The sequence below is a fragment of the Moschus berezovskii genome, chromosome 6 (genome assembly GCF_049115385.1).
Source record: "Moschus berezovskii isolate FMDL1 chromosome 6, NW_MosBer_1.0, whole genome shotgun sequence".
NCBI lineage: Eukaryota > Metazoa > Chordata > Mammalia > Artiodactyla > Moschidae > Moschus > Moschus berezovskii.
Window position 1 is genome coordinate 109914179 of NC_142465.1, and position 17904 is coordinate 109932082.

Below are 17904 nucleotides of genomic sequence, written 5' to 3' on the forward strand. Positions count from 1 at the left end.
CAGCCACCCTTACCATACCTGAGGCTCTGAAAGGGGGTTGTCTGATCTACATCTCCCATCCCTCCAACCCTCTTTCTGAGATACGAACCCTGGCCCTCCCTCTTCCCTTTCTGCTCCCGTCACAGGACTTCTGGCCTCAGAAGGAATTTTGTATTCATGGCAGCGGCAGCCCAAGTTGTCCAGGGAAATGACCCCCAGAGGAGAGCTGGTAAAGACTTTGCATATTTGTCAGCCTTCTAAACTCTTCTGACAGCCTGCCTGAGGCTGCCTGGTTACTCCACTTAAGAACTTTTGTCTGGAACAGTGGAATTAATAGTACTCACATAGATCTTGAAGCAGCATGGGCACACACACCATGTTGGCCTCCCATTGTGCTAGCGGTGGGGACCAGCCCGCCTGGTGCTTGAAACACGAGGGACCACAGATGTAGGAAGGCCACCCTCGCTTTCAACGCTGCAGGAGAGACGGACTTCTGAGTAAACCCTGCCGAAGGCATCTCTCCTGCAGGCCAGTTCTTATCCCCAACATCCATACATGGCTCTGGCCACCCCAGGCCCCAAAAGACAAGAGTTCATCTCCCATTGACAGCCTGCTAGGGCCCACTGAGTTTCAGTCTTAGGCTGGATGGGGATTAAGAGTTACTCAGGACAGCCATCCAATATTTTGTGACCAAATGGGGATGCCCTCCAGGTTTGACTTATGGATCTGGTCAGGGTGGCGGCTGCGTCTGCATCTTCATCATTGCAGTGTCTTTTGAGTCAGAGCGGTTCACACTGCACATCTGGAAGGGAATTAAAATCTTCCCTGGGAGTCAATGTCCCACATGATTGAACTCCAACTTATGTTTATAAATACATGTGCTGCTGCTCCCTGATACTTATTCTGTATTTTAGCAAAACGATATGGTCCTTTGCTCACATACACCGTTTCTGAAAGCTGCATCTTCCAGGCACGTATCTTTCCTTGTGGTCCGGCAGCTGTCACTCAAAGTTACATCCATCCTTAAGGCCTGATTTCAGCCACGCTTTCTCCATAAAGGACTCTCCTGGCTCTTCCCCTTAAAGATTTCTCCTTCCTTTGTGCCCTGATGGCTCAGTTGGCATCACTGTGGCCACGTCAGTGACTAGTTTAGGTATTTGAGGGCACTTGTTTGCCTCCTGCTGTGATCAGATTGCAAACTCTCCAAGGATGGGCCATTCTCTGCCCGCTCCGTAGCCCCATTTTGTATCTAAAGAGAGCCTTTTACGCAAGCCAGGAGCTCCATAAACGTCTGTTGTGAAATGAATGTGAATCAAGAAATGAGCAGTTAAGGAATTTTGGAAAACTCAGCTGGCGATGGAGTCCAGAGTAAATGAGAAAGTCGAGAGCAGGAAGTGTGCTGGTTTGATCTCTCTTTGGAAGAAGCCAGCTGCAGCCCCAGTGAAATTCTCTCCTTAAAAAAAAAAAAGAAAAACTAAAAGCGGCAAAGTTGGCAGAGGAAATGATAACATCACCTTTCATTCCTTCACAGATGTGTCCCTCAACTAAAACTAGAAACATCAGATGACTACATCTCCAGGCCTCATCTTCCACCTGAGTTTACTGGAATGTGCATGCACACGCACACTCCTTCCTGGGGGACAAGCATCAAGTATGTTTTAAGTGCTTGTAAGTATTCTTAGTGGGGCAGAAAGTGTCACCAACTTATGCAAGTATAAAGTATTAAGGTACGTTTTAACTGAAACTCCAATACTTTGGCCACCTCATGCGACAAGTTGACTCACTGGAAAAGACTCTGATGCTGGGAGGGATTGGGGGCGGATGGAGACGGGGTCGACCAAGAATGAGATCGATGGATGGCATCACCGACTCGATGGACATGAGTTTGAGTGAACTCCGGGAGTTGGTGATGGACGGGGAGGCCTGGCGTGCTGTGATTCATGGGGTCGCAAAGAGTCGGACACGACTGAGCGACTGAACTGAACTTAGTTCTTTTATGTGTATAAAGGCCAAGACTGTAGCTCAGTATTTATTTTTGTTAGATTTATCATAAATCGGTGTGGACTATAACTGGTAACAGAATTGCCACCATACTGCAATGCTCGAAAGTACTGAGCAGCTGGCTGACACTGGGCACCCTGTCCCAGAGCTTCTGACAGTGAAATCCAAGAGCCCACAGGGACACTGGACCACAGGAAGGGCGTGACTTGACCAGGACTGGACATGGCCGGGCCGACCTGTAGTCGGGGGAGGGAGAGGGAATTGATGTCACCGCCGGATATTGTTGTCTGTCTCTCCTGTCATCTTCCAGAGGGCTCGTCTCTCTTGCTGAATTGACCCTGAGCATCAGACTTTATGTTTACAGATTTATTGATGTATAATTTACATACCTTAAAATTCACTCCTTGAGAGTATATGATTTAATTATTTTTAATCAGTGTACAGAGTAGTACAGCCATCACTGTGAGCCAGTCTGAGAACATTGCCTCATCCTAAAAATTTCTATCAAGTTCATTTGCAGTCAAGACTGACTCCCAACCCTCAGTCCAGGTAGTCACGAATCTGCTTTCTGTCTGTAATCTGTCTTTTCTGGACATTTAGTATAAATGAATCATATAATATATACAGGCTGTGCAGCTGACTTCCTGAAGCATGGTTTGTTCAGGCTCATCCATACTCTGGCCACCTCATGCGATGAGCTGACTCCCTGGAAAAGACTCTGATGCTGGGAGGGATTGGGGGCGGGAGGAGACTGGGACGACAGAGAATGTGATGGCTGGATGGCATTACTGACTCGATGGACATGAGTTTGAGTGAACTCTGGGAGTTGGTGATGGACAGGGAGGCCTGGCGTGCTGTGATTCATGGGGTCGCAAAGAGTCGGACACGACTGAGCGACTGAACTGAACTGAACTGATGCTGTAATAAGCACTGGTATCTCACTCCTTTCTATGGCTGAATCATATTCTCTGCGTGGATATTCCACATGGAGTTTATCCATTCAGCAGCTGGTAGATGTGTGGATTATTTCCAATTTGAAGTGATTATCAATGATGCTGCTGTGAACATTCACTTACAAGTCTTTGTGGGAACATATCTTCCTTTCTCTTGGGTAGATTCCTTAGAGTGAATTTTCAGGGTTTGGGTAACTTTTTGTTTCACTTAAAGAAACAATCGTTTTCCCAAAGTAGATACACCATTTTCATTCCTGCCAGGAAATTTTTTAAAAAGTGGATTGTCTTACTATTGAGTTGTAAAAGTTCTTTTTGTATTCTGGATACAAGTCCTTTATCAATTACACGTTTTGCAAATATTTGATCCCAGTCTATAACTGGATTTTTCCATTTTTATTAAGGTTATTTGTTGGAGCACAAAGGTTTTTTTTTTTAATTTTTTTTGTTCCAAACTTTAAACCTTTTCTTTTGTGTTGGGGTATAGACGATTAACAATGTTGTAATAATTTCAAGTGAACAGCAAAGGGACTCTGCTATACATATGCAATGTGTCCTCCTTCAAACTCCCCTCCCATCCCAGCTGCCACATAACATTGAGCAGAGTTCCCCCTGCCACACAGTAGGTCCTTGTTGGTTCCATTCTAAATAGAGCAGTGTGTACGTGACCTTCCCACTCTATCCACTTTTTAATGACTCTTGTTTTGGAGCCATAAAGATTTTCACAAGATTTTTCTCCTGTGTTTTCTTCTACAGGTTTTATAGTTTTAGATCTTTTACTTGGCACTATGACTCATTTTGAGTTAATTTTTATGCATGATTGAGAGAAGCATCTAGGTTATATATATCCCTTATCCCAGCTCCTGTTGCTGCAAAGATGACAGTATCTCCATTGAATTGTCTTGTTACTTTAGTTGACAATCAGTTCAGTTCAGTTCAGTTCAGTTGCTCAGTCGTGTCCGACTCTTTGCGACCCATGAATCACAGCATGCCAGGCCTCCCTGTCCATCACCAATTCCCGGAGTTCACTCAAACTCATGTCCATCGAATCAGTGATGCCATCCAGCCATCTCATTCTCTGTCGTCCCTTTCTCCTCCTGCCCCCAATCCTTCCCAGCATCAGAGTCTTTTCCAGTGAGTCAACTCATCGCATGAGGTGGCCAAAGTATTGCAGTTTCAGCTTTAGCATCAGTCCTTCCAGTGAACACCCAGGACTGATCTCCTTTAGAATGGACTGGTTGGATCTCCTTACAGTCCAAGGGACTCTCAAGAGTCTTCTCTAGCACCACAGTTCAAAAGCATCAATTCTTCAGCGCTCAGCTTTCTTCACAGTCCAACTCTCACATCCATACATGACTACAGGAAAAACCATAGCCTTGACTAGACGGACCTTGGTTGGCAAAGTAATGTCTCTGCTTTTTAATATACTATCTAGGTTGGTCATAACTTTCCTTCCAAGGAGTAAGAGTCTTTTAATTTCATGGCTGCAATCAGCATCTGCAGTGATTTTGGAGCCCAAAAAATAATATCTGACACTGTTTCCACTGTTTTTCCATCTATTTCCCATGAGGTGATGGGACCAGATGCCATGATCTTTGTTTTCTGAATGTTGAGCTTCAAGCCAACCTTTTCACTCTCCTCTTTCACTTTCATCAAGAGGCTTTTGAGTTCCTCTTCACTTTCTGCCGTAAGGGTGGTGTCATCTGCATATCTGAGGTTATTGATATTTCTCCCAGCAATCTTGATTCCAGCTTGTGCTTCTTCCAGCCCAGCATTCCTCATGATGTACTCTGCATATAAGTTAAATAAGCAGGGTGACAATATACAGCCTTGACGTACTCCTTTTCCTATTTGGAACCAGTCTGTTGTTCCATGTCCAGTTCTAACTGTTGCTTCCTGACCTGCATACAGGTTTCTCAAGAGGCAGGTCAGGTGGTCTGGTATTCCCATCTCTTTCAGAATTTTCCACAATTGACAATCAGTGGATCATAAATGTAAAGTTTTATTTCCAGACTTTTAATTCTGTTCCAGCACATGTCTTAATGCCAATATCACATTGCCTTGATCATTGAAGCTTCCTAATATGTTTTGTAATCATGCAGTGGAAATCCTCTAATATTCTTTCTTCTTTTACAAAATTTTCTTGGCTACTCTAGATCTTTGCATTTTTCCATATGCAATTTTAGGACCAGCTTGTCATTTCAACCAAAAAATCAAGTGAAAGAGAAATGACATCTTAACAACACTGTCTTCCAATCCATGACTATTTCATCTTCATTTATTAAGAGCTTACCTTAGATTTAATTAGCTCTTTTCTAGAAGTTTCCTAAGATGGAAACTTAGGTTATTGATTTTAGATCTTTCTTCTTTTCTAATATATATGCATTTAATCCTATAATTTCCATCTAAGCTCTTCTTTCACTGAATTAGACAAATTTTGATAAGGTGTATTTCCTTTTCATTTAGTTCGAAACACCTTCAAATTTCTGTAGCTCCTGCTATATGAGCTCCTCCTTGTGTTTTTCTGCTCTGTTGAAACTTACTGTTAGGATCCTGTTATGTGGATGTGGTAGTAAAGTGTTGGGGAGGGGAAGCATCCTATATAATATTAGGATAAAAGTCTCAACCTTTTCATGCACCTTAGTCTCTGGGCTGTGCCCTTCAGAACTTTATCTTTTCCACCCTTTATTTATTTTTTAAATGAACTATAACTTGATTTACAAGGTTGTGTTAATTTCAGGTATATAGCAAAGTGATTCAGTTATAATATTTATATTATAGCTGAAATGCCATGGGCCAATAAGACCTCCACTCTCGGCTGATAAATCTGACACTGAGCTGGGCAGTACAGGTTTTTTTCCCCCAAGTCTGCGGAGGCTTCTGTTTTCCATCAAGCCCTTGCATCTCCACTGTGTGTGTGGGCAGGTTCCCTTGACCAGGGCTGTGAGGGCGGCGTGGGCTGCAGCTGTCTGTGTAGTGCTTGCAACCTCGGTCAACCTCGGTCAACATGTGGAGGGTTTATCCATCTCCCCAGGGCTGGTTCACCTCCCTCAGTTTCCCATTAAATCTCTAGGTCATCTCCGGTCCGTTGCTCCCCAATTTTCAAGCTCTCAGAGCTGCCAGCCCTCCCTGTCCACTTGTTTATGAGATCGCCATTTAAACTGACACCTCTCCGAATAAAGAGAGACCACTCTGGCTGTGACAAAACGCCGCTCGCTAGGTTTTCCCAACCTGCCCTGGTGGAGTCATCAAGCAACAGAACTGAGGGGGATGGGAACAGCTCCAGGCAAGAACATGAATTCAGTTGTTTTCACGAACAAACGTGTCTCAGTTTGTTTGTGTGTTTTCAACCAATTTCCAGAGGGCTGAAATGGTTGTTTCTGACAGTTCTGACCAAACTGTCTTTATAGTTGCTTTTTGGAGAAAGCATTTATCAAACTCTTCCTGTTCTCATGCTGAAAGTTCCGCTCTGGGCGGGAGGTTTTTATTGTGTGTTTTCCAAGACTGGTGATGTGATGCATGGGGAGGTTGGAGCTCTGGGCTGAAAGATTTCCGATCTGGACCCTGCCACTGACCAGTCCTTGCCCTCTGCCCTGTTTCTTTGGCAGACAAGCAATGGGAGTGGACAGGGTGATGCCGTTTTGAAAATGTTAAGTTTCTAACAGAATTCAGCTCATAAATATACACAGTGGACCTCAGAAGATTAATTGATTTCACCCTTCCCCTGATCTTGATGACATTTTTATGTCAAATTTTCTCTCCAAAGCAGGTTATGTATGTGTATATTTTCTTCTATGGAGCAGTAAATTCTTTGACTCTGGTAGAAAAAGAAGGTCATTGATTTCTCTTTCTTCCTTCTCTTCCCTCCCCTTCCCTCCTTTCTCTCTGCCTCCACACCACCCCCACACTGCCTTTCTTCCTCTGTCTCCCTCTCTCTCACATGTCCTGTCATTCTGCCCCTGTGAGCCCTGACAGTCCCAGGCTGTGGACTAGGCGCTATCTACGTGAATTATCAAGTTTACCCCCCACCCAAGTCAACTTCATTGGGTCGGTCCTTCTTCAAGGACATTTGACAGATGAGGAAACGAGATCAGAGAGACTTCCTGGCTTGCTCACAGTGAAAGAGTTAGTTCGTTTATGCCTCTCTACCCCCTTCCCCTCCTTGGCACTGACTCTGCAAATAAACTGGTTCTAAGGCAGCGGGGTGATCAAGTCTCTGGGAGATGTGTTTGGGAGTCTGGGTGGGGCAAGGATGCTCCTCCCAGTCCTGAGATGAGGGCAAGGCCTTCCTTTGAGAGCTGGATCTGGCCCTGGACATTGGATGGAGACAGTAGGGAGGGACCTTTGAGCGGGAAAGCAAAGTTAGTACAACATTGTGGCTGGAGTCCCAACAAGATGCTCTCAATGGCCTGCTATGGGTGAGCCGCAGGAAGGAGGCTCACAGGTGCCGAGGGTTTGAAGGCGAGGCTAAAGGTTTTCCCCTATGGCTCAGTGGTAAAGAATCTGCCTGCCAATGCAGGAAACACAAGAGATGTGGGTTTGATCCCTGGGTCGGAAAGATCCCCTGGAGGAGGAAATGGCAATCCATTCCAGTATTCTTGCCTGAAAAATCCCATGGACAGAGGAGCTGGGCTGGCTATAGTCCAAAGGGTCGAAAAGAGTTAGACACGACTGAGCACACACACTAAAGGTTTTGGAATTTATTCTGAAAACACAGAAGGGGTGCCCATGGAAGGTATGTGTGTGTGTGTGTGCGTGCGCAGAGAAGGAAGGGGCAGTCTAGACTGTGCTTTGCCTTTGTCATCATCTGGCCATCCATTGTAGGGAGTATTGGGTGCAGGAGAAAATAAAAGTATAAAGTCAAGGGTATCGCCCAGAAAGAGGTGAGAAAACCTGAGCTCAGGGCATAAACCGGGAAAAGAGACTGTGGGGAGGCCAAAGTCAGTACTGAGGAAGTCCACAGAACTTAGGAGGAATCAACCTCTTGACTCAGTAGCAAAATCCTATGACAATTCTGATCTTTAATTACTGTCTAGTGAACTGTTTTATAGCTTCTGTGTTGTTTTTCCTAAAACAGTGTTACGCAGTTGTGTCTTATTTTCTCTTTTCTAATGGGTCAAGAGATGACTATCGCTTTAAAAAATCGGTCATTCAGCCTTTATCCTCTCAAATTCCAAATTGTCAGCTGGTATCATTTTTGATGTCCTAAATCTATTCTTGGTTGAGAACACTAGCTTAGAAAAATCAAGCTTCTTTTTCTGCACCCAAACAAAACATCTTCCCAAAATGAGGATGCTGCTGACCAACTGTGGATGGTGGAAGACAGAAATAATCTGGAGCCGTCTCGTAACCTCACTGGCAACAGATTTTCTTCGCACTCATTATGCTTAGAATCTGGTTGACGCCACAAAATTCTAGGTTGGAAAACCTTCTATGGAGTAGAGTTTCTTATTTCCTTATTCATTACATCAACAGCCAGGACACTGGTGTTGGGTTTTGTGTATATGTATGTGCTCCCGACAAGGTGAAATTAGGAGGCCAAAAGGTCTGTACTTTTCTTTCTCAAACATTCTATAAAGAACAAAATAGTGGATATAAAACATGAATTTCATCACTCCCAAAGGAGCTCATTCTATCTGTATTTTCCTGTATTTGGGGAGCCATATATTACTTATTGTAGAGTCTTAAATTTTTTTTTTTTTGCAGAAGTAATGATACAGCTTCTACCATCCTTTAAGGAGCAGCCTCGTTGTGGTGCATTTTCCTTCCCTGCTCTGTAAACTTGGGATTCAGAAATTTCTGATAGAAGACAGTAGTGCGTCAGACAAGGTGGTGCAGGCACTCTGTCTCTCAGATGCTGCTTTAAAAATTTTTTTAGATTTATTTTTAATTGGAGGCGAATTGCTCTTCAATATTGTGTTGGCTTCTGCATACAGCAGCATGAAGCAGCCGTAGGTACATATACGTCCCTTCCCTCTGGAACCTCCCCCCACCCCCATCCCGGTGCCACTCCCTCTGGGTTGTCACCGAGCAATGGTGTCACCGAGCACTGGGCTGAGCGCCCTGCATCGCACAGCAAATCCCCACTGGCCATCTAGTTTACATATGGTAGTGTGTATGTTTCCATGCTACTCTCTCAATTCGTCCCACCCTCTCCTTCCCTGATAAGACTTTTCTCTCTGTCCGCTGCCCTGCGAATATGTCCATCAGTACCATCTTTCTGGATTCCATTTATCCATGCTAAGATACCATAGAGTCTTCTCTTGTGTTGTTGGAAGAGGGTGTTTGCTATGACCAGTGAATTCTCTTGACAAAACTCTATTAGCCTTTGCCCTGCCTCATTCTGTGCTCCAAGGCCAAATTTGCCAGTTACTCCAGGTGTTTCTTGACTTCCTACTTTTGCATTCCAGTCCCCGATAATGAAAAGAACATCTTTTTTGGGTGTTAGTTCTAAAAGGTCTTGTAGGTCTTCATAGAACCGATTAACTTCAGCTTCTTCAGCATTACTGGTTGGGGCATAGGCCTGGATTACTGTAATATTGAATGGTTTGCCTTGGAAACGAACAGAAATCATCCTGTCATTTTTAAGATTGCATCCAAGTACTGCATTTCGGACTCTTTTGTTGACCATGATGGCTACTCCATTTCTTCTAAGGGATTCCTGCCCACAGTAGTAGATATAATGGTCATCTGAGTTAAATTCACCCATTCCAGTCCATTTTAATTCACTGATTCCTAGAATGTCGACGTTCACTCTTGCCATCTCCTGTTTGACCACTTCCAATTTGCCTTGATTCATGGACCTAACATTCCAGGTTCCTATGCAATATTGCTCTTTACAGCACCGGACCTTGCTTCTATCACTGGTCACATCCACAACTGGGTATTGGTTTTGCTTTTGCTCCATCCCTTTATTCCTTCTATAGTTATTTCTCCACTGAGCTCCAGTAGCATACTGGGCACCTACCGACCTGGGGAATTCCTCATTCATTATCCTATCATTTTGCCCTTTGTCACTGTTCATGGGGTTCTCAAGGCAAGTATACTGAAGTGGTCAACACCGAAATCAGATTGATTATATTCTTTGCAGCCAAAGATGGAGAAGCTGTATACAGTTAGCAAAAACAAGACCAGGAGCTGACTGTGGCTCAGATCATGAACTCCTTATTGCGAAGTTCAGACTTAAATTGAAGAAAGTAGGGAAAACCACTAGACCATTCAGATATGACCTCAATCAAATCCCTTATGATTATACAGTGGAAGTGAGAAATAGATTTAAGGGACTAGATCTGATAGATAGAGTGCCTGATGAACTCTGGACGGAGGTTCGTAACATTGTACAGGAGACAGGGACCAAGACCATCCCCATGGAAAAGAAATGCAAAAGAGCGAAATGGCTGTCTGAGGAGGCCTTACAAATAGCTGTGAAAAGAAGAGAAGCGAAAAGCAAAGGAGAAAAGGAAAGATATAAGCATCTGAATGCAGAGTTCCAAAGAATAGCAAGGAGAGATAAGAAAGACTTCCTCAGTGATCAATGCAAAGAAATAGAGGAAAACAACAGAATAGGAAAAACAAGAGACCTCTTCAAGAAAATTAGAGATTCCAAGGGAACATTTCATGCAAAGATGGGCTCGATAAAGGACAGAAATGGTATGGACCTAACAGAAGCAGAAGATATTAAGAAGAGGTGGCAAGAATATACAGAAGAACTGTACAAAAAAGATATTCCCGACCAAGATAGTCACGATAACGTGATCACTGACCTAGAGCCAGACATCTTGGAATGTGAAGTCAGGTGGGCCTTAGAAAGCATCACCACTAACAAAGCTAGTGGAGGTGATGGAATTCCAGTTGAGCTATTTCAAGTCTTGAAAGATGATGCTGTGAAAGTGCTGCACTCAATATGCCAGCAGATTTGGAAAACTCAGCAGTGGCCACAGGACTGGAAGAGGTCAGTCTTCATTCCAATCCCAAAGAAAGGCAATGCCAAAGAATGCTCAAACTACCGGACAATTGCCCTCATCTCACACGCTAGCAAAGTCATGCTCAAAATTCTCCAAGCCAGGCTTCAGCAGTATGTAAACCGTGAACTCCCAGATGTTCAAGCAGGTTTTAGAAAAGGCAGAGGCACCAGAGATCAAATTGCCAACATCCGCTGGATCATGGAGAAAGCAAGAGAGTTTCAGAAAAACATCTATTTCTGCTTCATTGACTATGCCAAAGCCTTTGACTGTGTAGATCACAATAAACTGTGGAACATTCTGAAAGAGATGGGAATCCCAGACCACCTGACCTGCCTCTTGAGAAACCTGTATGCAGGTCAGGAAGCAACAGTTAGAACTGGACATGGAACAACAGACTGGTTCCAAATAGGAAAAGGTGTACCTCAAGGTTGTATATTGTCACCTTGCTTATTTAACTTATATGCAGAGTACATCATGAGGAATGCTGGGCTGGAAGAAGCACAAGCTGGAATCAAGATTGCTGGGAGAAATATCAGTAACCCAGATATGCAGATGACACTACCCTTATGGCAGAAAGTGAAGAGGAACTCAAAAGCCTCTTGATGAAAGTGAAAGAGGAGAGTGAAAAGGTTGGTTTGAAGCTCAACATTCAGAAAACAAAGATCATGGCATCTGGTCCCATCACTTCATGGGAAATAGATGGGGAAACAGTGGAAACAGTGTCAGACTTTGTTTTTTTGGGCTCCAAAATCACTGCAGATGCTGATTGCAGCCATGAAATTAAAAGACGCTTGCTCCTTGGAAGGAAAGTTATGACCAACCTTGATAGTATATTAAAAAGCAGAGACATTACTTTGCCAACCAAGGTCCGTCTAGTCAAGGCTATGGTTTTTCCCGTGGTCATGTATGGATGTGAGAGTTGGACTGTGAAGAAGGCTGATCGCCAAAGAATCGATGCTTTTGAACTGTGGTGTTGGAGAAGACTCTTGAGAGTCCCTTATACTGCAAGGAGATCCAACCAGTCCATTCTAAAGGAAATCAATCCTGGATGTTCATTGGAGGGACTGATGCTAAAGCTGAAACTCCAATACTTTGGCCACCTCATGCGACGAGTTGACTCACTGGAAAAGACTCTGATGCTGGGAAAGGTTGGGGGCGGGAGGAGAAGGGGACGACGGAGAATGAGATGGCTGGATGGCATCACCGACTCAATGGACATGAGTTTGAGTGTACTCCGGGAGTTGGTGATGGACAGGGAGGCCTGGCGTGCTGTGATTCATGGGGTCGCGGAGAGTCGGACACGACTGAGCGACTGAACTGAACTGAACTGAACTGAAGATACCGTATCTAAGTTTCAGTATATGTACACAATGGAAAGACAGCATTTATTCATCTATTTGGCTGTACCTGTTCTTGGTTTAGGCAGGCAGGGTCTTCACTGAGCCATGTGGGCTCTCTCATTGCAGTATGTGGGATCTATTAATACTTCCCTGACCAGGGATCGAACCCAGGCCCCCTGCCTTGAGAGTATAGTGTCTCAGCCATTGGGCCACCAGGGAAGTCCCTCAGAGGCTACTTTAAAGAACTGGGAACTGGACACAGTCCTGCAGTGGAGCCCAGGAGGAATCCCATCCCCACATCTTTGATCAAGGCATCCTGGACCATAGTTACATCATCTACAATCATGGGGTTGGTACTACTTTTAGCTCTTTTCCAGTTCTTTAACCATGACACCATCTGAGTGATGAAGTCCATTCTTGCTGATGGAGAGAGTAAAAAGTCACGGCTCACAGGGAAGTGAAATCTTACTTGTCCTCTAAAGGACTCTAGGTTTGTGAATTCTCTAGCGGAAGCATGTGGCTTTCAGAGGCATCCCCAAGGAGGCTTTATTTCCCTACCTTCTTTTCTTTTTCAAGCCCAGCAGTGAGCATGCAACCTGAATTGGGCTCTGCGATCTTAGAGAAAATGTCTCCTTTCCACCCAAGTCCAGCTGATCCGGGAGGAGAAAGATGGACAGTGTGGAAACCCAGGGCCATCGCTTCTGGAGTCTGCTTCATGGGCAGCGTGCCCAGCCCTCTCACGCTCTGACCCTCTTGTTTGGTTTCGCCTTTGCTGGCGAGGCTCTGGGAGGCAGGACAGATAATAGTCTTCTGTGGAGCCTGGGAGAGTCAATATTGAAAGGTCTGTTTGTTTTGTTGGCCTCCACCTGTTGGAAACTCTGTAATCATAGCCGCTCATAATAAGGAAGAAAGGCCAGCAGGAAATTCCTGTACTGGAACAGGGAATGTCTCCACACTGTTCCCCTGGGTGCCACGCCCAAGGAACTGGCCTCTCATTACAGTTGAGAGCAGCTCATGGCAAGAGAACACAGAGATGCCAGGAGAAGGGTGTGAGGATTAGAGGAGGGTGCTCGGGAAGAGGGGCGCACCCCTCCCTGGAAATATGCCCTGCAAGCCCACTGACTGCTCTCCCCACCCACAGTACTCCAGTCCAAGTGCTACACCCCAGCAGGGTCTCCCCACCGCTCCAGGCTTTCCCTGCTTTCCTGCATCACCGAGAAAGCAGGGCTGGTGTCCCAGGAGCCCCGCCCACCTTCCTTCCACACCTTGCTCCCTCTGATGCCCCCGATCTCTCTGGCCTCAGTTTTCTCTTCTGTAAAACAGGGATGTGTAGATTTCACATCATGTGATCTCCAAGAGCCCTTCCAATCCTCAGATGCTGATGATAAGAGACTGGGAGGAGGGCAGGCTGCCCGTGCAACCGACTCTGCTCTCTGAACCGCCAGCCCTCAATCTGTGTGCTGGAATGGCACCGAGACTCAGAGATGGACACAGCCATCTTTGACCTTGGGGCTGATGCAAGCAGGCATGCCATGTAACAGGGATGCAGAAGCCCTGTGGCGGGGCGGGGGCATCAGAAGGAGGGCAAGGGAGGCCTGACTGCCCTCTGAACCTCTGGTGGCCAGGGCTTTGGTGCAACCCTGCTGCTTGGGTGCGAGGTGGGGTGGAGGAGGCCGTGAGTCAGTGGTACCCAGGTTTCATGGAGAATCAATACATGCATGGGTGTTCAGTTGCTCAGTCGTGTCCAGCTCTTTGTGACCCTATGAAATGTAGCCCGCCAGGCTCCTCTGTCCATGAGATTTCCTAGGCAAGACTCCTGGAGTGGGTTGCCATCTCCTTCTCCGGGGGATCTTCCTGACCCAGGGATCAAACTCACGTCTCCTGCATTGGCAGGTGGGTTCTTTACTGATGAGCCACCTGCGAAGCCCCAAAGCAAGTACAGCACATAGCAATGTATGACAGCATCTCAGTAAGCATTTACTTCCATCCCTCCTGGAGCAGGGCTGAGTGCGCAGGGGAGGAGAGCAGAAATGGCGGGAGATAGAGGATGCTAATCCACAAACCAGCAAGGGAACCAGGAAGGGGTTCACCAGGAAGGGGCTGAGAGTTCTGCTGGGGCCAGTGTCTGGGCACGGATTCCCTGGGAATGGAGCATTTCGGTGGGGCTGGGATGGCTGAGTAGGATTTTGCAAGCAGAGAAGGATGGGAACGTGGACTCTAGGCAAAACAAGAGCACCAGCAGCTGGTGTGTGGCAGCAGCCAGTGTGCGGAACTGGGCTACATGTGGGTGTTTTTGGAGAGGCCGTGGGGCTGGGAAGTTAGCTTGTGTGCGTGGATGGTCTCAGGCACAGGGTCAGGGTCGCCCTTCAGCCCCATTGCCTCAGGAGGCCTTTGGGTGTTTATTAATATTTAATGCTTTATTAATTGGATGCTTTCTATTACACAAGCACTCATGCCCACAGTAGAGTATACTGAAGAGGTAGAGAAGTATTACTATAGAGAAGGAAAAAACCCCCAGAGGCACCAGCTCGGGAGGGCCTGGATGGTGTAGGTTTTCAAGGGACAGAGGAGCCTGGTGGGCTGCAGTCCATGGGATCACTAAAGAGTGGAACATGATTGAGTGACTGAGCACACACACACACACACACACACACCCCTAGTCTGCATCTTCTTCCAGTCTGAGGGCAAGGCCTGGGACAGATATCCACCTCTAGAGAAAGTCCTGGAAATATCCTGGAATGGGGCAGCAGGCCTCCAGGACTCCGGAACAGAGGGGCCCAGGAAGCCCGACCAGTCAGGCAGGCCACATCAGCCCCGCCCTCGCCACCCAGGCTCCCCTGCAGGGCAGTCAGAAGTTGCTGCCTGCCAGCCCCACATGCGCAGGCAGATCCTGGAGGGCTCCCAGAGGGCAGCAGCTCCTGGCATCACTCCCACCTCTGCTGCTGGGGGCCAGTCCAGCTGCTGGGGGTAGGGGGTCAGGCAGAGCCTGAAAGCTGTGGGCCTGCAGCGGTGTCGCCTGAAGACTGAGAAGGAGGCAGCTGCAGGTGTAAGGTAGGTCTGGAGGAGGGAGGGAGGGGGCAGAGAGAGGGGGAAGGGAGGCGGAGGAGGGCAGGGGGAGGGGGGAGGGAGGTGTGGAGCAGGTGGGTGCTCCAAGCCCCTCTGCCTGGCCGCTGGCCGGGTGGTGGCGCTTCCTGCTGGGTGCCCCGCCGAGGGGGGCAGGGAGTGTGTGCAGCACATGGAGTTCTGAGGGAGATGTGTGCCCAGGAAGCAGCTGGGCTCCTCAGCCCCGTTCCCAGGCCTGCCCCACCCCCGATGCTCTGAACCCTGTGGGCACTGGAGGAGGGCCAGAAGCCCCGGGGCTGAGATCAGAAGGGACCTCAAGGGCCCTGTCGCCACACTCAGCCTCTTCGTTTCAAGGATGAGGAGACCGAGGTTCAGAGCCGTGAGCTGCCTTGTCCAGGATGGCAGGTCTAGAAGCCGAAAGTCCTCACCTGGGGCTCAGGGCTGCTGGGAGCCCGTGCCACGGGGCCAGGATGCAGCCGGCTGTTGTCCTGAGTAGAAGCAAAGCCCTGGGAGGGACAGAGTCAGAAAGACAAAGAGAAGAGAACCTCTCAGAGCAGAGGACGGTCAGGAAATGGGGCGTCACTTCCTCCCTGGCCGTGCTTGAGCTGTGGTCTGGCTGCGTGACTCAGCCAGACTTGCTGCCTCGGGCCTCGGTGTGTGTGCACATGTGTGTGTGCACATGTGTGTGTCTGTGTAGGCATGTGTACGCCGTGCATGTGTGTGTACGTGGGCGCGTGTGGATGTGTGCATATATACACTGCGTGCTGCAGGTTCGCTCAGTCGCTTCAGTCGACCCCATGGACTGTAGCCCGCCAGGCCCCTCTGTCCATGGGGTTCTTCAGGCAAGAACACTGGAGTGGGCTGCCGTGCCCCCCTCCAGGGGATCTCCCACCCAGGGGAAGTGTCGAACCAGTGTCTTTGTCTCCTGCATCGGCAGGTGGGGTTTTTCCCACTAACTCCACCTGGGAAGCCCACTCCAGCAGGTGCGAAAACCCTCTGGCTTAGGTGTGTGTGCACATGTGTGTACGTGGGTGTGTGCATACATACACTCCAGCAGGTGGGAAAGGCTTCTCCACACGTCTGTCCCTGGTCAACACACTGACCTTGTTGGGAGCCAATCCTGGAAGAACCCTGGATGAATTAGTGGCTCCAGAGGGCAGGAAGGGCCCAGTGGTGGGAGTCCCTGGGGAGATCAGAGCCCAGAAGAAAAGCCTAACTCATGAGGTAGTGAGTTCCCTGTCTCTGGAAGAAACCAGCAGGCATCCACGAATCTTTTCATCAAGGCTGTGGGCTGAGGGACGTGAAACTGGGGCAGTATATTCTATACAGAACTGAAATTTTAGTTTGAGGGTCCAGGGTTTGTGCCCCACTTTGGGTGGCATTAACATGCAGGGTCAGGTGGTGTCTGCCCATCGGAGCTGCTCTGCCCATAGGTTTGGGGGATAAAAGAGAGCTTGCGTCTGCCCTCTGAGGTCCCCTTGCTGCTTGGTACTGACTGGAAAGGGTGATGAGTGCCCAAGTCGTGGGAAGTTGGCAGGAGGGGTCACCTCTGTAAGGAGTGGATTGGGTGGCCCCCTGGAGGTGGCACTTCACTGCGCCTTGAGGAGGAAGCTGGGTCAGTGCATTTGAGGGGAGGGACATCACGGTAGAGTTAGGGACAGGGATGTCTGGGGACCACCAGGGAAAGCGCAGTGGACGATGTGATCAGAAATGGACACACCAACAGCTTTAGCAGATGTGATGTTTTGGTCCTTGTCTACCCTTCCCTGCTGTTCTCAAAGCTGGATTTATTTATTTTTGGGGAGGGATTTGCTAGATGGTGCTTGGGTTTATTTATTTTATTGGCGTATAATTGCTTTGGGAGCTTCCTATGGGGCTCAAGTGGTGAAGAATCCACCTGCCAGTACAGGAGATGCAGGAGATGAGGGTTCGATCCCTGGGTTGGGAAGATCCCCTGGAGAAGGAAACGGCAACCCACTCCAGTATTCCTGTCTGGCCCACGGACAGCCCTGACAGTCTACAATCCATGAGGTTGCAAAGAGTTGGACACAGCTTAGCGACTGAGCACACACATATAATTGCTTTACAATATCCTGTTAGTTTCTGCTGTACAATGAAGTGAACCAGCTTACTTATGTAAACGTTTGGTTTAATGACCTTTGATACATGTACACACTCATAACTGCCAGCACAATCAAGATACAGAACATTAAAAAACCTTGAAGTATAGTTGATTTACAGTATTAGTTTCAAGTGTCCACTAGAGTGATTCAAGTTTTTATGGAGTATACCCCACGTAGGGTTATTATAAAATATTGGCTATATTCCCTGTGCTGTGCAGTATATCCCTGTAGCATATTTATTTTATACATAGTAGTTTGTCCCTCTTAGTCCCCTGCCCCTGTCTTGCCCCTCCCCTTCAAAGGTTGACTTCATGTGACTTCACCTGTGGTTGCGTGGCGTGATGGGGCGGAAGACCTGCAGGTTCTGTCCTCAGGGGCCTCTGCACCTGCTTCAGGCTGATCTTTCCCTTCTGCCTCTTTCTTGGATTGTAACCGCTTTGTCCGTTCAGACAAGGTCATCAGGATGGATACACTGGGTCAGACG

General features: G+C 47.5%; 1 protein-coding gene across 6 annotated transcripts in view; it reads left to right on the forward strand.

The window, feature by feature from the left end:
• Positions 1 to 1541: 1541 nt before the first annotated feature.
• The window catches only part of CRACR2A (calcium release activated channel regulator 2A), a 131888-nt gene continuing 115525 nt past the window's right edge, over positions 1542 to 17904 (forward strand). For 2 of the 6 annotated variants that reach the window (XM_055394428.2, XM_055394433.2), the window contains exon 1: positions 14896 to 15285. The gene's annotated coding sequence lies outside the window, so the exon portion shown is untranslated. Of the gene's footprint in view, positions 1648 to 14891; positions 15286 to 15358; positions 16281 to 17904 lie in introns of those variants that run through there. The other 4 variants (XM_055394430.2, XM_055394432.2, XM_055394429.2 and 1 more) reach the window with 4 other exon arrangements.